The sequence below is a fragment of the Calliopsis andreniformis genome, unplaced genomic scaffold (genome assembly GCF_051401765.1).
Source record: "Calliopsis andreniformis isolate RMS-2024a unplaced genomic scaffold, iyCalAndr_principal scaffold0022, whole genome shotgun sequence".
NCBI classification, from domain to species: Eukaryota; Metazoa; Arthropoda; class Insecta; order Hymenoptera; family Andrenidae; genus Calliopsis; species Calliopsis andreniformis.
In genome coordinates, this window is record NW_027480432.1 from 5156802 (window position 1) to 5183304 (window position 26503).

Sequence of the window (26503 nt, forward strand, 5' to 3'; positions counted from 1 at the left end):
GCGGGGAATTTAATTTTGCGAGTTGATACAAAGGTAACAAGGCGTCGTTACCAACTTTGAGCTCGTTACCGCGGCCTGCGCGCAGAGGTATCGCGGAAGAAATTTCAGTACGCTCCCTCTTTGTGAGCATTGAGACGGGGTCTCTCTTTAGGCCCCCGCCCGCCCACTCATTTTTCCTTATACTCGTAATATCCCCGTGGCTTCGTCCGCGGTAAATGAGACTGCGCGATTTATGGTGAGGGCTTTTTAAATTGTACGAGCCCCGTGGCACTCGGTTATATTTTTCCCTGAATGATAAATTAATTCTGCCTCCGTCTTCCTCTAGCCGCGGCGTCCTTGCTTCCTGAGCGCTCCACTTCCCGCCGACGACCGAAAAGATTTCTTTCGAGCCCTCCACCAGGGAGATTTATCGCGCGGCCATGACCAGAGGGGCGGGGGGGGATTATAATTCCTGCACGGTGGACGGTCGTGGATAAAGCCACCCGTGGAACGGAAGCAGCGCGGGGAAAGCAGCGCGAGGAAGTGTGCAAGGTAGCGTCAGGGAGGACCCGTAACTAACGCGGCGTAAAATCCACTGGGCACGCGCCATTTCACTTAGCCCACGGCGCGGCTCCTTTTCCAGGCTTCGTTCTTCCCTCCTTTTCGTCCTTTGGCTGGTGAACCTGGAGCTCACCTGGGTTATCGACTGCTAGGGCCCCTGGGGATATTGGTGCTTGAGTGATTCGGGGACAATTTTAAAGGCGAGGAAATTCGGCGCCTTGGGTGCTCGAATGGTTGACGGTTTGGAGAATTGAAAGTTTTAGCTTTGGATACTTGAATGTTTGAGGTCTGGAAAATTTTAATGTTCTCAAGTTTAGAATTTTAAGTATTTACAGGTGGGAACTATGGAAGATACTGAGATATTTGAAGGGTTGAATATCTAAAAGTTTGATAATTAGTTTGAAAATAGTTTGAGAAATAAGATTCTGAAATACTTGGAAATTCAAGTTTCAAAAATTTGAAAATTCAAATACTAGAAATTATAGAGTTTGAAAATTCAAATATTCAACAATTTTTTTTAATTTGAAAATTCAAATATTTGAAAATTCAAAAATTCAAATATTTAAAAATTCAAAAATTCAAATATTTAAAAATTTCAAAACCTAGAAGCTTAAAAGCTTGAATATTTTACCTTCAATTCCCCTTAACCCCGTTAAATTTCGTGACTGCCCCATCCCCTAGAGTTCATCCACTGAGCGCCCGCCATTTCACTGTACTTAGCCCACGGCACGGTTCTTTTTTTTATCGAGCCTCTACTTTCCGACTTCGTTGTTGCCTCCTCTTCGTTCTGCCAATGGTGAAACAGACTTTAACCTCTGTTCTCTGCTGTCCCATCGCCTGGGGTCATCGATTCTCGAGCAGCTTTTGCGAACGTCGCGAACAATTCGTGACGACGAAGACACTTTCAAACGCTCGAATCTGGCGGGGAAAGTCGTATTGTTTGCTTTGGATCGTTGGCTTTGCTGCGCTGGTTGCGCTTTTTGTGTTTGGGGATCAGTGAGAAGGGGTTCTTTTTGAGTTTCAGTCGCGTGAAATTATAGGGCACACTGTGTTAAATGGTTGAGAAATTAATTGTGCTTTCTGTGGTTTTTTGAATTTCTTTTAGGATATTTGAAGATCAACTTTACACAGTTTTTCCTCAATTTTGTTCATTTCTCATGCATTGCATAAAGCTATGAAAAATCCAAAATACATCCCCAGAGTCTGTGTAAAATAGAAATTACTACTTTAAAAATTCCAAATCAATTTTTACATTTCCACCCATTTTAAAAACTTACCACTATCAAAATTTTCATTGTTCTTGCCAATATACATGTAGGAGTTCTCCATAATAAACGAATATAATCCAAATTAGTCAGAAACTGAAGCACTGTCAATCCATCTGCTTCTAGCTCGCGTAACCGTAGCTTGATAAATCTTTGTGCTAAACGTACCGTGACAGACAAAGTGTTAAGACGCCAGTGTCCCCTTTCCTACCGATATTTTACATCCCCGATGGTCAGTCGAGGCCTCACGTGACTCGGTGGCCCTTGCGACGTTCGAGGTTCGATTTACTGCGCTATGAAACCCGAGACATCTTTTGAACGCGTGTTCATTAGTCATCTTCGCCGGATCAGAGGACTTCGAGTTTGCAAGTATAATCACACGCGAACCACCTCAACAATAAACTCCTCGCCAATAATTACAGACCCTCATTCGAGAAGCCCCTTAAAGTCTTCGATGCTCGCCGCGTTTGAGCCAAGTCAGTGCTGGTTACCTTAGCTAAAGAGGTGCTCTGTTATAATCAGGTTTACTGTGTCTCATTGTCGTGGATTCAGGATTCTCTGTTGAAGAGGCTAGAGAGACAAAGTGAGGTTGACTTTTGCTTTGGTGGGTCAGGATTCTTTTACCAGAGATATGCGTGGGAGGCCACGAAAACGAAACTCATCTCTAGAATATAGAGAATACAGTAGTATTTTATTGTGAACTCTAGGATACTCATTTGCAATTATTTCTTTCACCAATATCTCTCATAACATGGAAATGAATTTTCTCACCAATTTTGAGAGAGAATGAAGAAGATTGAACAGAAGTTCAACGTAATAATTGATAACAAAGTAGACGAAAGAAAAAATATTAGCAGAGTATATCCCAATTTTGGTAAACCGAGTCACTTAAATATTCCATAGCAGTAAGCCCATTGCATATTAATAATGCATGCCCAGCGCCAGAACTAACATTCGAATCGATCATCCACCCACAACTTTCATCAACTCAATCTCTGTATCCTCGATGCCCTGGGTAAGAACTAATCTCGTTACCCGATCATTCCCTTAGGGCAAGGAACCACAGGTACACGTTGTTCGGGAGAAAGAGAAACATGTGGGCGTATGATAAGCATCTACAAGCAAACTCCCAGATTCCCTGATCTCTACCCCGCTGAAGATCCTGAAGTGTAGGATTCGTGTCCACGCTAGGGTGTCCATTGTTCACTCCTCTCTGGGAACAACTCAAACCGTGTATCCATGGATCTAGAAAACTGGGAATTGGCATGAGTATTTTAATACTTGATAATCTGAACATTTAAAGATTTGAATATTTGGAAATCGAGAAATTTAAAAGTTGGAAAATTTAGAAACGTAAAGATTTGAAAATTTGAAAATTTGAAGCTTTGAAAATTTAAAGATTTGAATATTTGTAAATATGACAACTTGGAAATTCCATTATTCAAATACTTATGAAAAAATCTATAAATGTAAAAATTAGAAAGCTGAAAAGTCGAAAATTCAAGGCCCTGGGACATTGAAAACAATGTCAAAATTTCCGAATTAAAAATCACCTTCAATATCCCCTAACCCCATGAACTTCATATCCCCCTAGACTTCCTTGGCGCATCGCCAGGTAGCCTTGAACCGATTCCTCCCCAGCAAGCCAGCCTCGTCCGATCGAGCAAGTCCGATCACTCCACAGCCATCCTGCATCAAGCTCACTGCCATAGGAAAACGCGTAACCGTGTAAAACTCGTGCAGCACGTCCTGGCAGGGGTATCGTGTTACGAGGGGGTAGGGTCGCCACTTTTCAAGGCACTTGTGGTTCTTCGTTCACACCTCGACCCTCCCTGTACAACCGCACAGCGCGAGAATTCGCGAAGACACGAAAGCCAGACACAAGGGAAGAGAGAAAGAGGACCTCAGGGCAGGAGGAGCGCGTAGAATTTATCACGTCCAATGGCGTAGGCAGTGACACTTTCGACGCAGCGGTTTTCGCGACTGCCGCGAGTCTATTAACGATTTTGGTAGCGCATAAAGGACCTGTCCAGCGGTCCCGCTATTTTATTCCCGCCTCGCGGCCTCTCGCGATTCATCGCCGCCCCCGAAGCGAGGGAGGGTTCAGGGAGGATAAACAGAACGAATTTATCGCGCACAATGGCGGCGGGCGAGCTCGCGCCAATCTCGAAACTCAAACGGCATCGTTCCGTATTGTTTCTATAACGAGGCCGCTGTCGCCGCGTATAAACGATTTATTTCGCTGGGGCTGCCTTCAGGAGGGATCGATCGTTGGTACGGTGTATTCCCAAGTTTCGAGGGTCCCCGAGCCGGGGTAAGTTCGTTGCCCTTCGCGCCTCGGTGTTTGCAGACGGATGTACACACGCTCCTCGCGATTTTTCCTGGCTTTTCTCAGACGTCGGCGAACCGAGCCTCAATTGGGTGTCTTGGGAGTTTGAAACTTTAATTGCCCGCGGTTCTCGTTCCTTTTTCGTATTTATTAGCGGCCGTGGGGCGGTTTTCCCTCCAGCCGCGTGCAAATTATTGTGCCGAGTCGGCTGGACGAGGCGCGAGGCTATAAAATTTATTAGGGAACTTTCGTTGCACAGCCTGGAGGAACAATGCCGTATCTGGCGGATGCAGACGCCGTAATTCGGTGATAACAAAGGAAAAGAGGTCGTATGTTTTCGGTGGCTGACAACAGACGCAGGTAATTGCGCGAGTGGTCTGTTGGTACGTGGAATAAATACTCTTAGGTGAATAAATTCGAGTAAATATCGTTTGGGATTACTGTGTGGGCGCTGCTTGGTGATAATACTGTGCCAAGACATCAGAGCTCGGGGTAATGGTCTGCAAATTTGATGTTAGGCAGTGTTGCCGTATGGCGGGACAAAATGTCTTCCAGTGACGTCATACTACTCTACTCTATGACATCAGTGAAAGACATTATTGTCCCACCATCTGGCAATACCCATACTAGGTGTCTTATATTTTCAAACAAAAATTGAAATTCTTGAGTAAAGAAATATTGAACAATATTCGAACTCAAAAAATTCATAAAGATGCATTTTGAAAAATTCAAAATTTCACATAAAACTGTCCCCACTCTCACAGTCCTCATTTTTTTACCCACAATATTCATCATTACAATTTTTAATTGGATACCCAAAACAGTCGCCCACACAGTATCCTCTTCATCTCCATCTCGAGGGGAAACAAAATTGCAGAAGCCTCCGTATTCTCTGAAGTCTATTACTTAGCCACGTCACTCGTCGCCCAATTAAGTCGTACGAAGGCTCGATAAGCCGCTCGCGGAATCGACGGTCGAGCATGAAACATTAATGCAGGTAGATACGCGCATAAATTGCGGGCCTTTCAGCTGGGCCACGTTGATGGCCGACGGACTCGTGTGCCGAGGAAGGAAAGGCGTGTCTGATGTATCTGCACGTGTGTAATATCGAGGGCCCACGTTGTATCGCAATGATCGAAAGCGCGGATATAATCTTCTTTAATTAACGGTATCCACGTGTATCGCGGATCCTCGTAGAGAAGGATCCCGCCGGCGTGGCTCCAGCTAATAAATTTCATTGGTCAACCGATAAATCCGGCGAATCGGCGACGTTAATCCGATCGTTTCCTCGGAATTATCGCTATTAAATCATCAGCTTCTATATCGCGCGATTTATTTTCCAATACGATATACAGTTGCGTCATCGCATTATGTCTTCTTGTTGTTTGCTCCATGATGGGAGTGGGTCACGTTTTTAATGGTACACTTAGACTATTGGAAAGATTTGAGAAGGACTTTTCGACGAGGGCTCTAATGGTTGGTGGTTTAATCGATTTTCTTCGCTTTGGTGAGATAGAAGGTGGAAAATGTGTGTTGAGAGAAGATACATTTATTTTATTTTAAGTGTGTGGACTGCTTTCAGTGGGTTGAGTGTTGGGATAGAGTTTTGAGTTTTAGTGAAGGGAATGTGTTCAGAAGATAATATAATATCTACTCAGTGTAAATTTAATTTCATACAGTAGGGATCATATGTAACCATTAATTCAAGTTGAAATGAGATTCAATACTTCAGGTATTTTATAAGAATCCTAATATTATATTTCATGGTGCATTGTCGTTTGAGCCTATCTATCGATCACATAAATCCATCAGAAAAGTATCAATCATACTTTCTAATCGACCCTCCAATAAACCATATGAAACTCAATTAGTGTCACCAATTCCCTCCTCCCCTCTCTCCCATCTACATACCAAGTTACCAACTACCCCACCTGGCACCCCCCGCAGTCATCACACTCATTCCCCATTTCCCATAAAGCAACACTTACCGAACGACCATTCACAGTCAACCACCGAAAATTATCGCCCATATACGGGTGACCCAACAGTCAAAGCGTCGGCCATAAAAAAGCATTGTCGATCGATATAACTGTACCCAGGCTTTTCACCGTCAACGAGGGTAACTCAGCGGGCGGCGACAACGTATCGTCAGCCTCCGTCAAGTAGCTGAACCCGCATACAGAGTCGTTGAAATTTAAGGACACTGCAGGAGGACTTGTTACGCTATTCCATCGTGTTGCAATATCGGCGAGGAGAGCAGAGTAGTAGGCAGTGAACGTTCTCTGGCAGGGCGTAATTGGAAAATGACTAATACAGCGCACCGTCGCGCAAACAGTTTGCGCAACGCCCGATAAAAACGATCCATTCAATTTCCAGCCCTTTTTTGGCTATCAACTGGTCGCGCTGGACGCGTACTCGACTCTGACTCTCTCTTGCCCGAGTTTCACCTCCTTGTAACGCAGCTCGCGGAATCGATTTCTAGCATTCGCTTAGCTCACCGATCGCCTACGACCTTATCCCATCTCGCAATCACAGTATTTGCTTTAACCCTATGTAGACCAAGGGACATTAAATCACATAGAAAATTATGGAAGTCTAACTTAGAACTTATACTGTTCTTCAACTCACTCCAGTGACACATCAAGCTCCATTTGAACAAAACTCGATCAGACCTAAATTCCTGAAACCCCAGCTCCCTCGCGAAGCTCACGACCCTAAAAGGATTAAATAACCCACCGAGGTCGATTATAGGCAAGCAAAAAGTTCAGAGATAAGTTCCCAAGAAGTCTGGCCAGGTATTTGCTTAACAACCGGTTTGGCAATCGCGATCGTCCGGTCACGATGAGAACCGCTGCGGTATCGGTCGTCATAAGTCACTCAGCGTGTGGCATACAAGGTACACGGGCCCCGTACGCGGTGCCCCTGGGCCCCGTTGCCCCTCTCCCTCACTTTTTCAGCCCTTTCCCGTCGCCTCTGCCGTCTCCCTCCCTCTCAGCCTCCCTCAGATCCATCGTTCCTCGTTCCCCTAGTCCGCGAGCGTCCCACCAGCGCTCTAGACACTCCCAGGCTGTCCAGGACATCGCGTCGTATCCCGCTGGGCCCCGCGTCAGATCTAAGTGGTCCCTCTCGTACGCCCGCTGATCGTACCCTTAATCCAGCCTCGAGGTGAACAGAGATAGAAACCGCCGATAATTGATTCCACCGTCGTGGATGGCGGTCAGGAGGAGCCTGAGGGAGCGAGAGTGGAATAAGGCTGTTCGAGGGACTGACAAATGCGTGATACAGGGGACACGTGTGTAACAGTATGTAGGTACTGTTGCCTCGCTCTCAGACCCTGATTCAGACGTCTCGAGTGACAGCCCGTGGCGAGTTTCGCTCGAATCCGCATAAATTAAATGGAGTTAATTGGCGGCCGCTCGAGCCGCGTCCGAGGGACTTTTATTCTTAATCGTCGCGCGGCGGTTTCGGGGGAGGGCCGCGCTACGATCGTGGTTCTAATTAATAAACGAGCGGCTTATCGGTCGCGGGACACAGGAAAGTGTACCGGGGCCTCGGTAATTGATTCGAGCGTCTATATCGAGCGTGAAACGGGGCGAGTCGGAGGCCTCGATAGCTGGCGACTCCGTTAATCCAACAAATAGAATTCGAGCCACTCCGTGTCCGATGCAGTTAAGCCGACCGTGTCCCCTCTCCAGAGGATCTCCGATGCAGTTACAATGCCTCCGCTGAGTCTTCGCTTTGGATTATTTTCCACGCTGCCTTTAATCCTCTCCACTATTTACTTTGCCTCTATCGGACGAGGAAGTGGGTATCAGACGCACGACCCACTCGAGTTTTTACGCTTCCTCTCGCTGCAACTGCAGAGAGACGCTTTTACGGGATGCTTTAGAGATGAGGTTTTACTGGGATTACTGTATCGCGACGGTGGCAGCGATTCGGGAACGTGAGAAGGTCAGGAACGGTGATACGATGGGGATTTTTTGGGTTTTGGGCTTCGCGGAGGGCTGAGGGGATCGATTTTGGGGATGTTTGTGAGGGATAAATGAGAGGATGGAACAGGTCTTCAATAGGAATTTGCGTCTCGAAATTAGGATAAGTGCAGTCTAATTTTGGGAATGTGAAAGCTAGGAAAATTGTTGAATATGAGAATTAAGAGTTGAATATTCGAATATTTGAAGGTTTAAATATTGCAATATTTGAGAACTTTAAAATTTTCAAAGATATGAGGACAGTAGAAAATTTGAATATTTAATTCTTCATATATTTAGAGACTTATGTACGTGAAAATGTTTCATACTATCTCTTTATACTATTTCCCAATACAAAAATTATTTCAAACACCTCGCCACCATAACCACCCCAACAACAAACCTCTTCTTTGAAACACCAACTACAACCATCATTGCTCCACTGGCAACCAAATTAACACCAAGCTGTTACCTGCAACAACCCATTACGAGAGCCCAAAGAATCTGAACGTTCCACGTTCCACACAATACCTTCTCGTGTTTCTTTCTCTCAAGACCCATCACGTCCTCGCCTGAAAGAGTACTCCACTTCCGGTGGACGCCATTTCCACCCATTCGATGCATTAAGACCGTTCAATTCTCCCGAAGCAGTCAGACTGCACAGAGCGAAGCGGTATCGAATAGAGTCACCCTGGATTTTATTTATGCGAACGATAGCGGAATTTACAGCGCTGACGAAGGGAGAGGCAGATAAGAGCCACGTAGCTAGGGCCGATATTTCACGACGAGATATCGTTAAGACCGGAAGCGAATAGAGATGCAAGAACAACGGTTCGATTCTTCGATTCCACAGATGTTCCGTGGGAGGACTCTCGCCTTGGATCCGAGTTTCTATTTTCAGGCGAACGTTGAACCTCCCCCGCAATATTCAATACACCGCCTACCTCTAGCGCTTTGGCTCTAAAATTTAAAAAAGATTTCAAAAATTGTAGTCAATTATTTTGGCCTCTAAACAACTCACATAGTAATTATTCTACAGATTTCAAATGCTTCCAAACTTGAGTGTATCTGTAGAGGACCTTCAGCTTCATAAAGCTGCGTTTAAAAAAATTATCCTACTTGAATAATTAGTCGAAAAGATAGTTATATACTACTTGCATAAAATGATATTCTTCTTATCATTTAAATAACTTCTAATTTACGTTTGAAGAATTCCTCGAATAGATTCTACAATTTTGATCCTTAACTAATAAACTCTTTATAAAGAATAGAGATGCATTTACCAAACTCATTCTATAATCGAAAAATCAGTTTTTGAGTCGCCTCACATATGAAGTACATGCGCGATGTCTAGACTCGAAGAACGCAGAACGAGCCTCCCCCGCAATATTTAACGTCCCGCCGCGAGCCACGCACGCATATAAATTCCAGAGGGCGCTCTGGAGGATGGCCCTTAAATCCCTCTGCGGTCGCCATCTTTCCAGATTTCATTTTCTAGCGTGCGGGGATCGATTAAATATTGCCGGGGAAACACGAGACACGGAATAAAGTGTTACACGACACCGTGGCGGGCAGAGTCACGCGGGTGTTCATCCTCCGTCTACCTAAGTAGCGCGGAACGCCTCGGGAACGAAAAAGGGCAGGCCTCGGAAAGCGGAAACTCGAGATCCTCTCGCGCCTCCCTGAGTCCACGGCGTCTCGCGCAAAAATTCCTCTTTTTGCGTTTTACGAGGCCCTTAAATCTTCCTGCCCTGTCCGACCAGGGACACCAGGAACGCCTCCCCACCCAGGGCTGTTCAATCTTTAACGAGCGAATAAATGATTTTTATGTCGGGCCCTCCACGCGATGCATAATGCCGCGCCGCGACGAGATGCGCTCCGAGCGTGCGATAATTGAATGACGGACGCTTAAGTCCACCTCCCTTCGTACTGCGATCGAGACGCGTGTGAAGACACCGGTACCCGCTATTTTCCTGGAGATTTATGGCTGTCTGGGTGGTTTCCTTCGGAGGCGATTGGGAGTTAATAAAATGAGATGTGGTGAATGGTTGAGGGTGTTGTTAATTAAGGATCTTCGAGTATTTATGGAAGTTAGTAGTTTGTGGAGATAAGAGTGTTTGGGAGAATTGCTGGTTTTCGTGGCACTTAGGTAGACTTTATAATTAAGAGGATTTTTGATAGACAGCAATGTTTTTATTCATTATTTTTGTTCTATTTTGAGAGCTAGGATCATCCCTTACATTGTCCCCCATTTGTGGTCGAATATTCTATATGCTATGAGAGTTTTGTGATTTTTGTTGAAAAACTCTCAGGTAAAATTCTACGGTAATTGCAAAAATAGTGAAATATTTGATAGATACTGCATATATAGTGCCAGAAAAGTGTACTAACTGCATCGACATACCCCTATACAATACTGAAAATGACTACTACGTAAAAATGTGTCTCAGGTGCAACCTTATCATCTCTGCACAACAGAGTACATCCAGCCACCGAAAACTGGAGGCTCAAGGCCCATAATTCGACTCTCCCACCAGCAGCAAAGATAGCTTCTGATAAAACCTCCGAAGCCCACGATTAGAATGTACAAATACACCCGTCAGATTGACGTATAGCAGTACTTCATCGTCGAGCCTCAAGATGCCCACTCGAGCAAACCTCCTCGTTACTCGGAGATCCATCATTCGAGTCCCCGATCGCCTGGTCGACCGTACTTAATGTTTTACAATGCTGTTTGGCTATCCCATTCACGAGTAGCAGAACGTTCTCTTTGACACGATTGTTTTGACTGGCCGTGAATACGAAACGCCTCGAACCCGCCCACGGTTTTTCCACTCGCCGTTTCCTTTCCTTCCTCTCCTGTCTCACTCAGCGTGATTTGCACTCCCTTTCTTTTTCCACTGGCTGCGTTCTTCTGCGAAGAGAGCTCGCTTCCGGTCGCCACTCGAGGCGATCGGTCGCGCGAGGAGAGGAGGAACGCACAATGTCTATTCATCGGCGATCGAAGATGGACGTCCCTTCGCGAGGCCTCGTCAGCGCGCGGCACTCGATGGAATATGAAAATACCCCCACGGAATAAAATAACACTGGCACACCGTGCTCCTCCGCGATCTTAAATAATTCATAGGCTTTTTTCCATCGCCTGACCCAACGAACGCCCCGCGACGGGACCGAGGGGGCGTCGAGCGTCTTTCTGGGGAATATACGCGCTCTGGAAGTGAGATACCATCTATAGTGTGAGCGTGATTCCAAGTCGATTACCTTTTTAAGTGGAGAACGTGTGAGATTGTTCTGATTTTGTGTTTATGGGAGGAAGTTGCGGTGGGACAGCTGGGGGTATTCAATAGAGAATCTGGAGAGTGTTAAGAGCAGGTTTTTTTAGTGTAAGAAGCTTCTTTGTTATTTTGGGAAGAAGCGTTAGAAGAATAGGACAAACTTAGAGTGTGATAATTTTTAATACTCCAGGATTCTAATTTTCAAATTTTCGAATAGGTACCTACCTGTTTGAAATACGAATCAAATCTCAAATTTTCAAATTTTCAAATTTCTAAAATTCAATTTTCGAATTCCAATTCCTAGAGTTCTGTATTCGAACTCTGACTACCTATGTCACTTCTCAGTAAAACCTAAAGGTTAGAAATGAAGAGGGGTAAGATGAGTTTTGGGACTGGATTTAAAATTGAAATTCAAGATGTTCTGCTTGCTAATTTATTCAACATTTTACCATAAAATACATAACATGCATATGTAAAGTACAGAATATTTGCATCAACAAATTTCATAAAATTAGTTACGAGGCTTTATAGTCTACAGAACACCTCGCTAATATTTTACTAAATTAGAAAGTAGAATTGAAAAAAAATTAAGATAAAACTTACCTGCAAATGCAGCGTGTTATCACCTACGAACATTCTAATTAAATTTCTCTCCTGGTACATAAATTACGAATTTCTAAATAATCCACAATTCTCAGAAAACTCATCCACTTAAAAGCTAATCACTACCCCAAGGCTAAGTTCTCTGTCAAACAATCCAGCCCATAAAAAAAATCAATCCTCACACCTAAACCTGTTCCATATCACGTCTATCACTATAACTAAACGTCCTCCAAGTCGAGCCACGGAGACCACCTTTCTTTCGCATCCCAGTCAGCCTTCATCGGAAATCTCGAATCGTTATCGTCGCGATTCCTCGAATTCCACCGACACACCTCGTCGACCGATTAATCAAAACAAGAGAGTTATCAGATCGAAAGTGAAACGCAGCTCGATTATTAACGAAGGCCATCGATAACTGTATCGCGGCCCATTCGTCATAACGCTCCGAAAAACGCTCGCGGCCGCGGCGTCGTTCTCACACGCGAGGCTCTCGTTCCTCGGCCGAAGTAACGCGATCATTAATTAACCGCGAGAGGTTAACGCTTGCGCGCCGTCGGTGGCTGCAAAAGGCGAGAAGCACCGTCGTAAATTAGACTACACGCAAGCGGATTCTTTAAGGGGGTCTTCTGGTTGAGAGAACGAAAAACGGGGATCTTTTTGAGAATTTTTTTCCAAGGAAACTGTGAGACTTTTTAATACGTGGCTTCCGCTCCCTTCTTTATTCACGTTTACAGAGTAATCAACAATTTCGTTAACAGACAATAATAAAAATTACAAGAATTATTTCCTCTTTCCTGTGCCATTATTTTTTTCTCGTAAATGTGAATAAAGAAGTGAGCGAAATCCTCGTGTTAAAAAGTCTCATGGTTTCTTCGGAAAAAATTCTCAAAAAGGTCCCCGTATTTCGACCTCTCAACCAGAAGACTGAGGCTGAAACAGGACCCACGAATCGCATTACTCCCTGGGTGAATGCACCGTCGACAACGACGCCCGAATCAACAGGCCTCGATTCCACTCTCTCTTTCTCTCGCTACACGGACTCTGTACACGTGTATCTAATTGGCCACGCGTAGTTTACACGGAAATTCTCGCGCTTCATCGACTCGCTATCGCGAGGACCATAAATAACGGAGACCAGTGCGGGTTTCACGCGCCAAAACGAGACTCCGTCTGGCAGCGCGATGGAAATCGAGGGACGAGTATGGACTTTTTCCAGGGACTGTTCTCTGGCTATCTGGGACACCTTTACTGAGGCTGACAAGTGGCTTTTAGTGTATCGGAGCTAGCGATCAGCTTCAGTTTAAGGCTTGGTTGGGGGAATTGGATGAAGTTTGAATTTGAATGTGAGTGTCTTCTCTTAGGACCTGGGTTTGTGAGAAATTAATTATGAGGGGGTTGATAAGAAGGACCTGTAATCTTGCAAAAGAAAATTCCACCCACTTCAACCAAAAAGAATCTTAAAAAACTCAAGAAACTTACATCAAGCACACCCATCCCATAAACCACAAGTGCCATCGACAGACACCTCAGCAGTGATTGCCACATCTCTCCAGAGTCTGTTCCATAGTACTACCTACAAATAGAAATTCAAAACGTCCCTATCCAAGGATTTATGAAGGAGTCCCCGTCCACAGTAGTCCCCAGCTATCGCGGGCCTGATCTCGATCCGCGTAAATCATCGATAGCAGTGGGCCCGTTTCGTTGATTCCTCCGCTCCTTTTGCCTCTCTGGTTTCTCTGGCCAGCCATTCCTGTAAATCATACGAAACGTAGCCGCTCATTAAACCTACAACTGTACATTATCGTCGGAGTAATACTTTCTCCGCGCGGGTACCGCCGCTGTCTTATCTTTATTTATCTCGTCTGACTCATGCCTGGCTAAGTGAGTACACACAAGGTACCTGTATCCACGGGGGCGGCAGTGGCGTGCAATAAGGCGGGGATTTCTGTTCGCGGCACGTTCGACTCGCTCGATCGCCTAGTATCGGCCGAAAAATATGTGTCTTGTGCTCTAACACGAATGCAACGCTAGTAATATAACCTACGATTGCTTCTACAGGCTTTTTCCAGGTCTGGATTCGGTTGAATTGGTAATGCATTTGTATTAGAGAGGGACATATTTTTAGACTGTACGAAACGAATAAATAGACACTGTGTGTATATGTGTCGATGGGTTCAGTGGTAGATAAGCGTGGAGGCGAAAATTGAGGTCTCGAGTCGTGGGAGAAAATTTGAGAAATTGGTCTAAGTTACGTCTACATGTGGCCGAGAACAGGATGAGATATTTGAAGTCCGGTTTGTCTTATTGATATTTTATACAAATGTACCTGGTTGTAGTTACGTTTCCTGAGGAACCTATGTGAAATTGTTTGCTAGGAAATAGGTGACTTGGGAATTGGTGTCTTAAAATGGAAACATATAGAGTCCTTCAAAATTGATACTAAGTGCTTGAAAGAAGAGAATCTGAAATTTCATTTCCAAAATTCGAGCACACAGAAATTCCAAAAACTCGAAACCTGAAACGACAATTCGAAACGTCCAGAACTTGACCCCAGAAAATTGGAAAAATCTGACTGCTTAAATATTCATAACCCCAGCACCTGAAGGTGTCCCATAATTCGTCCAGCAACGATAAACTGCGGCCATCGACGAGGTCCAGATTCAACCGTCGTCGTGGCTACCAGGGTTTCGCACTCGCTCGCGCCTTTTCCCCGTGATCGGTGGACGCCCGTGGCAGCATTATAAAAATCGAGAATTTACAAAGCCAGTCGAGTGGGGAAGGTGTGGGCGCTCGGTGGCGTGGCACGGTTACCAGGGACTCGCGTCCATAATAAAGTCGTAACGCACTTCTCCCCGTAAATTCGACAGAATATTACGGTACACGGCGGCGGGCCTGTTTCGTTTGTCGTAAAGTCGCGGCCGGTGATCGCCGAGGAAATTTACCGACGTGTCAGATCCCTTCGTAACAGGGTACCCACCCCCTCTTTCGACCGCGACGTTCCTCTGGTTCACGCTGTACATCGACGTGTATTTAGAAGAGAAACGCCGTCGATACGCTCGTATTACGTACGACCAGGTGTCACCTTCGCGATATCGTACACTTCCGTGGGGGGTCCACTATTTTTCCAACCTTTAGTTGCTTCTCGACTTTCTAGGCTTGACTGTAGCTGTTGGCCTCCTAGTGGTTATCAAGCATCGTATCTACGTCTTCCTGCATGGTAGAAGGTAGATGGGAGTTGCTTGGGATTTTGAAGTTTAAGTGAATTCTTGAGGTTCTGTGGAATGAAGTTGTAGGTTGATATTGGTACTATTTTACCAACCTTTGGTTGCTTCTCGACTTTCTAGGCTTGACTGTAGCTGTTGGCCTCCTAGTGGTTATAGAACATCGTATCTACGTCTTCCTGCATAGTAGAAGGTACATGGGAGTTGAGGAGAGTTGCTTAGGATTTTGAAGTTTAAGTGAATTCTTGAGGTTCTGTGGAATGAAGTTGTAGGTTGATATTGGTACTATTTTACCAACCTTTGGTTGCTTCTCGATTTTCTAGGCTTGACTGTAGTTATTGGTCTCCTAGTGGTTATCAAACATCGTATCTACCTCTTCCTACATGGGAGAAGTATCCAGTATCAGGGTATTTGAGTTCACAAAATTTTAGCAAAAGAAATTCTACTCCAATTTAGAATCATTATACCTTCAGTGAAAAAACATGTCTTATTTTTTCCACTTGAGGAATTTAATAAACAAAAATAACAAATTCACGGGCACCGAAAATCCTCTCGAATTTCGAATGTCTGTAAGCACCCAGTAGAATCGAGTTTCATCGTAAATACCTGCAGCAGGTAATCCACTGCGCCGAGTATGTACTCGCTTCGAGTAATCACACGTCCGTTCTCCCGCCTCGAAGAATTCAATTCCGATCGCCAATAAAAGATTGTTTCGCCTGGTTGAGGCTGGTACCCTCTACAACCGTGAAGGCGATATCAGCTCGTTCCCTAAAGGAAAATTTATACAGTACGTTCACTCCAAACATTACACCCATTGTTAATCCTTCCCACCACCGACGATATAATACTCGTTCGACAGGAGAAATGTGATAGCTGATTCCTTTCTCACATCATCGACATCGTTTCCTTAATAATACCACACTCTGTATTCCCACTAGACTCGTAATAAAATTCAACGAACCTAGAAACTGTACAATACACTACTGCTCGAAAGTATTCGATCACACGCCTAGTGGAACAAGTATTTAATGTTACCTGACAGTAATACACGTACGCGTAAATTAAAATGACAAAACTGAATATTGAATAAGAAAAGAGTGTATAATGCTTTGATATACTGGGTGTCTCGAATTAAATAGTCAAACTTTACACATGACTTTAAGATTGTAAAACAAACAAATTTTTCCTTGGAAGTGCTTCCTTCAAGTACTTCTTTTTACTTCTAAAGCCATTAAGTATTAAGAATGGATAGGATTGAAGTATCTCTGTTTTAATGATCGTGTTGAAGCATTTTCTTGCGTGGGGAGCAGCGAAGCAAAAAGTGTACAGCCTATTAATGGAATTGAAGCATTAAAATTAAGAATAAATTAAAATTTCTCCACCTGCACCCGAACACCCTGTATATCCCCTTTCAATCAGAAAAAATTCCCAGAAGAAATAAAACTCCTCAGTAAAATTCCCCAGCAGCACTTGCTTCCCATGCACCTTGTTAAACACAATAATGAGTAATGCCCGCCGCAAGGAATGCTATTATTGGTCCGATCGGGGCACGAGCATCAAACGTGCAACAAATCTCACGGCGATAAGGATCGTTATTAGCGGTACAATTGCCCGCTACCATTTACATCGCGGCCGCAGCGCGCGAGAACGCAATCCCTCGTCGAATAGAATTTTACAAGCGGCCACATTTCACTGGTTACACCGCACGCCCACGATTTTTATGGTTCCCTCGGCAGCTCGCTGTTACAAAATAACGCCGGGGCGAAACAGAGTGTCCCGTCGCGGAACGATCCCTATTTCATCGGAATGCGAGGGCAGTCGGTGCTTCGACGCGAATATCGCGGTCCTCGGTCGAAAGTCGGTGCCAGGGACGTTAAAATTCGCGTTTTTATCCTCGCCGAAGCGGAACGGGGGAGGGGAGCGCGAGGCTCGAAACGGAACGCGAGGGAGGAGGAATTAAAAAGGTGGCCGTCGACGCGACGAGCGTCCGCGCGATCGCCTTCTTTGCATAAAAATGGGGACGAATTAAAGCCCTTTTCAAGCACGAACTTTCACTCGGTGCGTGAATGGCGACATTGAGCGACGCGTTCCAGGGCCATGACTAGAGGGTGAGACGATCGGAATAATTCCAGCCGTCGTTCGTAACGCCTGCACGTCCACGCGTTCAACTCCCCGAATACGAAATTTTCGGCGCCGCGATCGGAAATCCCGGAGCGGGGGCAAATATTTTATAGCCGCGAAGGTTTGACGGTGACGCTGTCAGGGGTTTTGGTGTTGTGCGGCGTCGGCGTTCACGGTTTATGGTTTTGTCTTCGCTGGCATTTTTTTAGCGAATATCGAGCGACAGGAGAGTCTAAAAATTGTGAAGGTTTTTTGAGGGCTGATGAAGCATTGATTGTGGAAATCTGTATCATCAATTTCTGGATATTTGTAGATATTTGAACTCCAACTGACTCTACGAGCTTATAACGAGTACTACAAGGGATACTATAATTCTCCAAATAATAATGAATTTCATACAAATATTCAATAGAAAAAGTGTATCTATTTATCTAGACCCAGTAAAAGACTAAAATTTCCCCAAATTCCTGCCACCGTTTCCAAAGCAGCCTATTAGTCTCCGTCACTATCAAATTGTACCAGCGAATGGCAGGAGATATTGCGCTTTCAGAATCCCTTCATCCCCTCTCAGAAGGGAGACTTTCAACTTCCCCAGTTAATAACATCTCCCCTTCGAAGTCATCTACCTCCAAGAAAGACTTCCTCTCTCCGGAAGACCCTCGATTTTCCTCTCTCTACCATGATTCTATCGACACTGTCTTCACTGGCAACACCGTCCAATCGAAAGTAACTACTATTAGTATCCCATTAGAAGTCCCTCGAAATGCCTTAGAGGTAATGCATTCCAGAGGACTTCTCATTGGGCGCGAACAGTAGGCACAGCAGATGGCAGGTGCGAAGAGGTGGGGCAGAACGGAGCTTTTAAATCGCGCGACAAAAGACAGCAAAAATCGACCAGCGTCCAGAATACGCGTTCCTTGGGAAACGTCGCTGGATACACGGCGAGGGGTAACCTGAGACGGTGGAAAGGGAGAAGATGCCAGAATGAGATTTAATAAATGCCACAGGCCACAGGTAGGCGACGTCTTAGCACCGCAAAGCCGCCTACGGGGAGTCGGATTTCTTCGAGTCTTCGAATAATTCTGGCGACGATCGCGTCCCTACGCTGCTTTTAACGAGCGTCAACGTGTGGGACGCTGCGTATCCGTTTCCTCTGTGACCAAGAAAAATCGCGATCCGATCTCTCGGCGCCACACGTTACTTAGGTCGACCGAAAGTTGACCCTGCTGAGGGGAAGTGATTGGCTGGGGGCTCGAGAAATTGATTCTCAGAGCCTTGAATTTTTCAGGTCCTACGTCGTAGAATTTCTTTAGGAACTTTTTTGAGTCTTCTGAATCTCATTATTATAAATAATATGTATAATGAATAGTTTAGATACTATGACTTTTTCTCTAATGTAGATATCTGCTATGACTACTTGATTTTTTTCTGAATTACATTTCTTCGGTTTTGAGTGTCATTATACTTTAAAATTAGGTAGGCTTAACCTATTCCAAGGGAAAATTTCTTCCTCAGTCTTTCTCAAGTTTCCTCAAACAGGGTACAATCTACCTAATGAGTTAAAAAGTTACCATTGGTAGTACAGGGAAGTAGGTTGCCAGTCTTTCTATGATACGAAACTTCGTGCTTATATTTCCTCAAAGGATTGAGCCTACACCAACTACAGAGACTCTCTACCTCCCATTCCCAGTGTATACGTCTCTCCCAAAGAAGCAAGTACCGTTCCCAGAATTAGAATGCACGAGGACGCCACATACCCGCGTCGTGTACCCCGATAGATAGTCCATCTCTGAGGGGTGACGATTTATTTTCATAATTTATTCCTCGTCCGTGTAGCTGTCAATGCAAAGGCAGGGAGATCCCCTGGATAAACCATGGCCACGTTTCGTCTTCAGAAGCAGGGCCGTGGCTGGGTCGTGGAACGATCCTCGTCCATCATCGGTGGGCGCTGTGCTCGCGCGAGTCCCTCGCAGGATGCGAGCCAGCCGTGGCCCATAGTGTTTGCAAACTTCTGTGAAACGGTCCGCGTGGCGTTGCGTATATACGTTCCTTCACGTGGCGAACAATGGGGAGGAAGCGCCCTTTCAGCCGCGCAAGAAAGAAACAAGTCCATTTCGAGTGAAATACGCGCATAACTGCGTGTCTTTTTTCGGACGGGACTCGAACGAGGAATGGTGTCCAGAAACTGGTTGGTGCCTCGACGGAACCCCGCAGCGTCAGTCTATCGGTCATTTAAGTCTCTCTCTGTGTCTGCCTGTCCCCTCGCCCCTTGCCCCTTCCGCCACAGGGTGTTTCAAGAGGCGAGGATGACTGGACGCCTCGCTACTTGCTTCGACCTTTTCAGAGGCGCGTTTCGAAACGGAAGAGCGGCCCGTAACATCGTCCCCCTGTATCTGAAGAATTCGTCGTCGGTGTACATTCGGGGCGACCACCTTCCAAGCTTCTTCCTCTGAGTGAATAAACGCCGTGAGAGGGACGCTTTCGTAACGTATCGCCAACCATAAGCAGATAACGAACGACGAGGAGCGTTAAACCGTTACAATGGAGAGCTTAAAAACAGAGGACTCTCTCTGCGCGGCACGGGGAGAATGGAGGCTGTGTGCCTGGCCCTCTGTACGCACCTGGGCCCTCGGTGCAACGATATAAACCGCGTTATCTGTTAGCACCGACCACCCGGCGCACCGTCATCCGGTCAACACGATACACACTGTGTGCACGCTGAGAGAGATAGGTCGCAGGAAACCGTAATCTTCTCTTCCAGGAGTATCTGCCAGAGTCAGCTTCTCCACTTCGCTGGGGACGATTATTCTCTCGGGGAGTCAACCATTGCAAATCTGCGCTTTGATTTCTTTTACTCGTCGAGGACTTTGTGGCGTCTGATGAAGTGGAAGGTTTCTTCGAGAGCCTTTTCTCGATGATGCAGTTTTGTGGTTTTCAAGGGGACGTTTTTTTGGAGTCTTTGAAGTAGCTTTAAGTGGGAATGTTGAGGGTCTCGGTTATGTTTGGAGATTGAGGAAGATAGTGTGGCGAAATGGGGTTGAGTGTGCATGAGAAACATGGTGACGTGGGTGGTGCATTTTGATTCGAGCATACAAGTATCTACATATTTAGATATGTAAGTGTTTCAGGATTTCGAAACTCTAATTTTTAAATGTTTCAGTATTTGTTTAGTGTTCTAGTTTTGAAACATTTCAGTATTTAAATATGTAGGTACTATTGGGAGCTCTCAAGTTGTCAATGTATCTAATTGACTCCGCTGACAACTTCTGATCTCCTAACAGTACTCGAATTTAGAATGAAAATAATATCTAATATTTGATCAACGAGTAATACCCTTTCGTAAATTAAATACACGAAAAGAGATGCCTCTAAAAAAGTATACAAAAAGATATTAAAATTAAAATTGAAGGCAGCTCGGTTGCTAACAAGACACATAAGCCTACCTCTGACAAACTGAAGTCCTAACAATGTCCATACTCTCCACTGAACTGTTAACTATATTCCACGCTTTATACACATCCCAGCGATAAAAGAGTTAAATACGATATCTAGAATTCCCCAATAGCGCTGCTCCTTTACCAAAGCTCCATCTCAACTCGCGACTATTCTTACAACTATTCCCGCGAAACCGTTCGCGCAATTTCTTGGGCTTCATCGCCGTATCAGGTCGAGGGGCGTTATTATGGAAACTTTCGCTTTGACGCCTACCCTCGGCCCTGGCCAGTCGCCCCGCAAGAAAGAATGTAATTGAATCCTCCCTGGAATCGGCTGGGAGGTACAATAAACTCGAGAAAATCCGTGGACGCGATCGGCGAGCAGGAACCGATAGAACAGCAAAGAAAAGTTGAAAACTTTCCTCCCCTGCGCCCTTCCATCCGTGTCTCTCTTGAATTATTCGTCGCGCGGAAGGTAAGGGTTCCTCCCGCAGCCTCGCTCGACCGTGGCAGAAAACGCTTTTCAGCGGGGGCGGTCGGCAAGTCCATTCGCCGGCAGTGACTCTTAAAATTTAAGTTCGACGTCTAGTTCCGAGAGTAGGAGGTCATTGTTGGAGGAACAATCGTGAAAATTCTTGGCCTTCGACGGCTAGACTCGTACCGAACTCTCCCTGAAACTTGCCTCCATTGTGAAGAGTCCCTCTCGCGGCGTTAATTAATATGGCTCTCGATAAGTATCGAGGGCACCGCGGAAGACGTAGTCGCATAGTTTTCGAAAATCCGCGCCCGCCAAACAATCCCGATCGCGGAGTTAACGAACCTCGATGGATTTAATAAGGGGCACCGCTCCAGCGAGCCTCGACCTCCTCGTTGCCCTGTCCTCCCCTCGCTCGTCACCGTTCCCCCTCTCGCCCTGTCGCTGAATATTCCAGCTGAAGGATTATAATGGACCACCTTGCGCGCACGCGGAATTACAGTCATCGTCATTGTCGCGGTCCTTAGGCTGGGGTGACGCGAGATCGTAATCAGAACCAATCCTCCGTCATTCCTATGCACCCGTTGCCTGGCTGGCCTGCCTCTCTGGGGAGAAAAGAGCCACCCCTACGCTTTCCCAGTTATTGCCAGAGCGCCGAGGGAAAGTGTCCGTGGCCCTTAGGGCTACGAGCTCCCTTCGTGCGAGGAGACGCCGAGGACACTGCGCTCACAAAAGGGGACAGGTCTGCGGGAGCCGAAGAACTAGCAGACGTGGGTCTTAGCAATGTTTTGCGATAGTCGGCGATAGTGTTGCTCGGGAGCGGTTCTAGTGTACTGAGATGTTGAGGTTGCATCAGTAGTAGTTGGCGTAGTAGTAACTATGTACTAGTAGTAGTTCACACAGTATTAACTATGTATTACTATAGTAATACTCAAAAATTCGAATAGACTCTAAATAGAAACTCCTAAAAGTAATCAAGACCCAATTAACCAAGCTTCTACTCTACCACAATCTTCATTTCCCTTTCCACCAACTCCTGCAAGTGAAAGCGCCTCATCCTTCAAGCTCCACTAAACAGAGCCACATAATTCTCGATCACAACGCACGCAAAGTAGACTACTGACTCTACTCAAAGGGTCAACTTGTTAGGACCGTGACCAAGACCGATTACAGTATACAGAGGAACCGGGGTGGTCACAGAGTCTCTGTTTTCCCCTGTCTCTCCACGCGTGACAGAGCGTGGTCTATCGAGATGAAGTCCTCAGGATCGTGAACAGCAGGTACGGAAACATGGGTTCTGGCGGGGGTTAAAGTCCTCTCCCCTAGACGCCACTGTCTTCTGTAGCCATTGTTGGGTCACGGTTGACATTCACGGCGTCCAGGCGAGGCTCGTCTATGCCGACGTCACCAGGATTCCCTCGGGGGAGGCCTCCAGTCACAAAGGATCCGTCTGTGGCACCCTCGAACTTCCTGCGACCGTAGGACCTGCTTTAGAAATCCCCCGAAACCAATTTATCTTGAGAAGCCCCGAGGAGCAGCGCGCGGCTAAACGGATTTTCCCTTCGGTGGCATTACGCGCTTTTATTCGACGTGAAATTAGCTTACCGGACGCGACGCGTCGGGATCGATCGCCGCGAGTTACTCGCCCGTTCCAGCGGATGGAGCGGATCGACTCGCGATTCTAATCGCCCACTGCTCACTCTGTCTTCTTACTGACAATAGGATCTTCGACTGGAGCTCTGGGAAATAAGGGGATTGGTGTAATAATACGTTGATTTAAGTACTGAGTGTGTTTAAGTTGGTTGTAAGATTCTAGGACTTAGCCAGGAAATTATATTGAGATTGAGAGTGGATTCATAGTGGTGCTAATTTGAGTCCCATGAGAAGTCTAGTGGAAAGCATTGTTTCTAGTGGATTCCAGGGGACTTCTCATGGGACACTAGTCAAGATGGGTCTACACTATGTGTTATATTATAAAGTTATATAATAATATGTATAGCATTCCTCTTTTCTGTTTTTTAAAAAGTTATGTCACTTTGTTATATGACATGTAGTGTAGACCCACCTTAATAGTCATGAGGGTGGTTTAAAACTTGAAACTTTTTTACAGGATGATCCAGTTTAATAAGGACAATTGTGGGGACACAAATAATATTTCATATGCAATTTGATTTAAAATGGTGTCGAGGGGCCTTTTCTTTCAAAGATATTTTTCTTCATTTTTAAGATACCATTAAACTTGCACATAAAATACCTTACATACTCTTGATATCATCATAATTGGAACAGATAAATGGCTTTATTTAAGTGGACCACCCTGTAGAGTGAACATGTTCCATTACTCTGAAAAGAAAGCAAGATCTCGCTCTCCCAGACTGCATCCAAAACACGCTGAACACAGTAGCAAGCTTACATCGACAGACTATTCTAACCAATCATTAGCCTCAGCAATCACAGCCCTAACCAATAAGCACGTAAACAAATCCCTTATTCCCACCTCTCCGAGTACCTCCCAATGACCTCAGCCATATTTTATTCATGCAACACCCATAGCTGGCATCAATTTGCCAGAAGACCGACCGTATCTGCAGCGGAACGCAGCCACTCGCTTCGGCGTAGTAAAAATCGAAGCCCACGAAGTGAAATTTCCACTCCTTCCTCCTCTTTTCTCCTTTTTTTTAACAACTCTCGTACAAGCTTCAGAACGGGACGATCGTTCCTCGCGAATGAATCCCCATCGACGCTAACGACGAGCTCGTACCTCAAATCGCGATAAAGGGCGCGCAGGGCTGCAGCGAGCAACGTAACGAGGAAGGTCGATTAGCATTTTATTGGCGTCGCGTCTTGCAATAGCTTTGGGCAGAGAAATAAACGAGGAAGGGAACGTTAAACTTCATCGTCCATCGGACACGCCTTGTCGCTGCAGGTGTGCTCCGCTCCGACGTTATTTATTGCACGAGCTCTCGCAGCCTCCTACAAGAGGGTGCAGAGGGGAGCCAGAGGTGTTTCGTTATTTATACGTCGGACGAGACGCTCATTTTTGCGCGGCTGCCCCCCCCTCCTCCCTTCCATCTGGCCCCAGAGAAGCATCGAACCTCACACGCGGATTCGAGCGTCATCGGTGGGACCGACGTGGACGGGGACCAGCGGGCCCCCGTGTTCCACGCACGCCACGTGAAACCTAAGACGGGAATTGTGTTCAGGTCGACGAGGTTGGGTGTCCACCGAGTCGCTAGTAGATACTCGATCTTGATAGGGAGGCCCCGAGGAACCGGTCGTGACTGTACCTACACGAGACATCATTAATGCCACCGTGGAACGAGCGAACGAAAATCGAGGGAGAGGGGAGGAGGGAGGGACTGACTTCTCGGCCCGCACGATTTCTCCGTCTGCCAGAAGCTGCGAAGAGGAGCTGGCCGAGGAACGAGGCGAAACCTCTAGGACGATAATTAGCGATCGAGGGTCCTGAGGAAGACTCGGGCCATCTCGTTATCCACGCCAAGGCGCCCTGCGTGACGTCACCGCGCGCGTGGACCCCGCCGCGAGAGGGTAAAGTGGTCGTCGCGTGCAGATGTGTACGTGTAACTGCTGTGGATACGAGGACGCGTGGAAGTCGATGGGAGGATGTTTTGATATGGGTGAGGGGGAGAGAGAGGGATTGGAGGAACCGAGGCTTTGGGAGCTGTTGGTTTTATCTGGAGGGGTTATCTGGATGGGGAGTTGGAGGTGTCTTTTTTGGGAGGAAATTCGGGGGGGATTCTCGTTTCTTAATGATCAGTGAAATGTGCTTCAGTGTTTCTGAGCTTTGAGGGAAGCGTAATAGTGATTTATAGGCTTTTCATTGAAGCGAAGTCTTTTGCAGAATAGAAATAGGAAATTTGAGATATTACTGCAAATAAAAAGCGAGGCTACTTACTCGTGATACAAGAATATAAAACCATGTAAAATATTGCATAGCGAAAAGGAGTTAGAGTTGCAGTAGGAATATTAAGTGGTCGTAAAATCAGTGAAATAGTAAAGTAAACATATTTTACGATAGAAATATTGGGAGATAAGGAATTTGAGTATCTTTTAGGTCCGGAGTCAGTTATTTGCTTACTTTAGGCGGTACCGTTACTGGATGCGTCAATTTACCATGCTATATTTCTGCGATGACTATGCATATAGCCCAGTCCGATTCTTAGAATATCTCAACAGTGTTTGCGTAATTATTCATGCGCAAATATAGAAATTGTTGACAGTTACGAGATAGGTATAGATACCTATTTCTACGGGGAATTTAAATCGGCTAATATAATGTTTATGCTATTTTAAGTACAAAGAATATTCATAGATAATTCACAGAAATGAATAAATTAAAAGATTTGGAATTTTCTACGTGGCACTATCATTAATTTTTTATAATAAAATTGCAGAAAAGTGGTACTAGAAAAATGAGTGGGTTTTAAATTCAAATTTATCTATATTCATATCAAAATGAATGCAATATTTTTAGAAAATACATAGGTATGAATATAGATCATCTCAGCTGCTTTGCTATGTACTATGCAGTTCCAGTGTCAACAGTTTGACGATCACTATACTCAGATGTGAGTGACAATCTTATTTACATGACTATGAATAATATTAGCTTACACGACTATTATTAAAGTTAATGAGAATTCTCAATGGAAATTAGAAAGAAAGGAGAATCACTTTAAAGTGGGCAAAGAAATTTAACCCTTAATTACTCGCGTACTTCCATCTAAATTTTTTGTATAATTTCCATTACGGCTAATTAACTTTGTCTACACAAATCTTAACTGATGCTCCAGGATACGTAAGATAGAATCGTGAGATTAGAAAGTATTTCCTTAAAATGATTTCAAAAGTAAATCTCAATGTCCACTTGAATTCTTATTTATATTGCAAAAATTGTCACAGTTTGAAATTAATAAGCAATAATATCGTTCATTTCCTGAAACAATGATATAACTCAAACAATTTTTTGTCGTTTTGAAGTTATTAATGTAAATGAAACGATTCTTGCACTGAATATTAATTAAAATTGTCTAAAAATGTTAACTTTTTAGTCATAACACTATTATAGTTAATGGACAAGAAAACAAAACTTTAATGAACATTCTCAAATTTTTCCAAGTGTCTAGGAAACCTAACTTGATTTCTCTTAACTCTTTGAAACATGATAGTCAGAAGTATCCCACCTAAAAAATTAAAATTACTCGAAGCAACTGAATAATTAAATTAAACCATAAACCTACTCTGTCCAATT

The 26503-nt window shown here is 45.1% G+C and overlaps 1 protein-coding gene across 3 annotated transcripts in view; it reads left to right on the forward strand.

Annotated features, from left to right (window-relative positions):
- Fz2 (frizzled 2) overlaps positions 1-26503 on the forward strand; it is a 144749-nt gene that overhangs the window by 77864 nt on the left and 40382 nt on the right. The gene's annotated exons all lie outside the window — the stretch shown is intronic.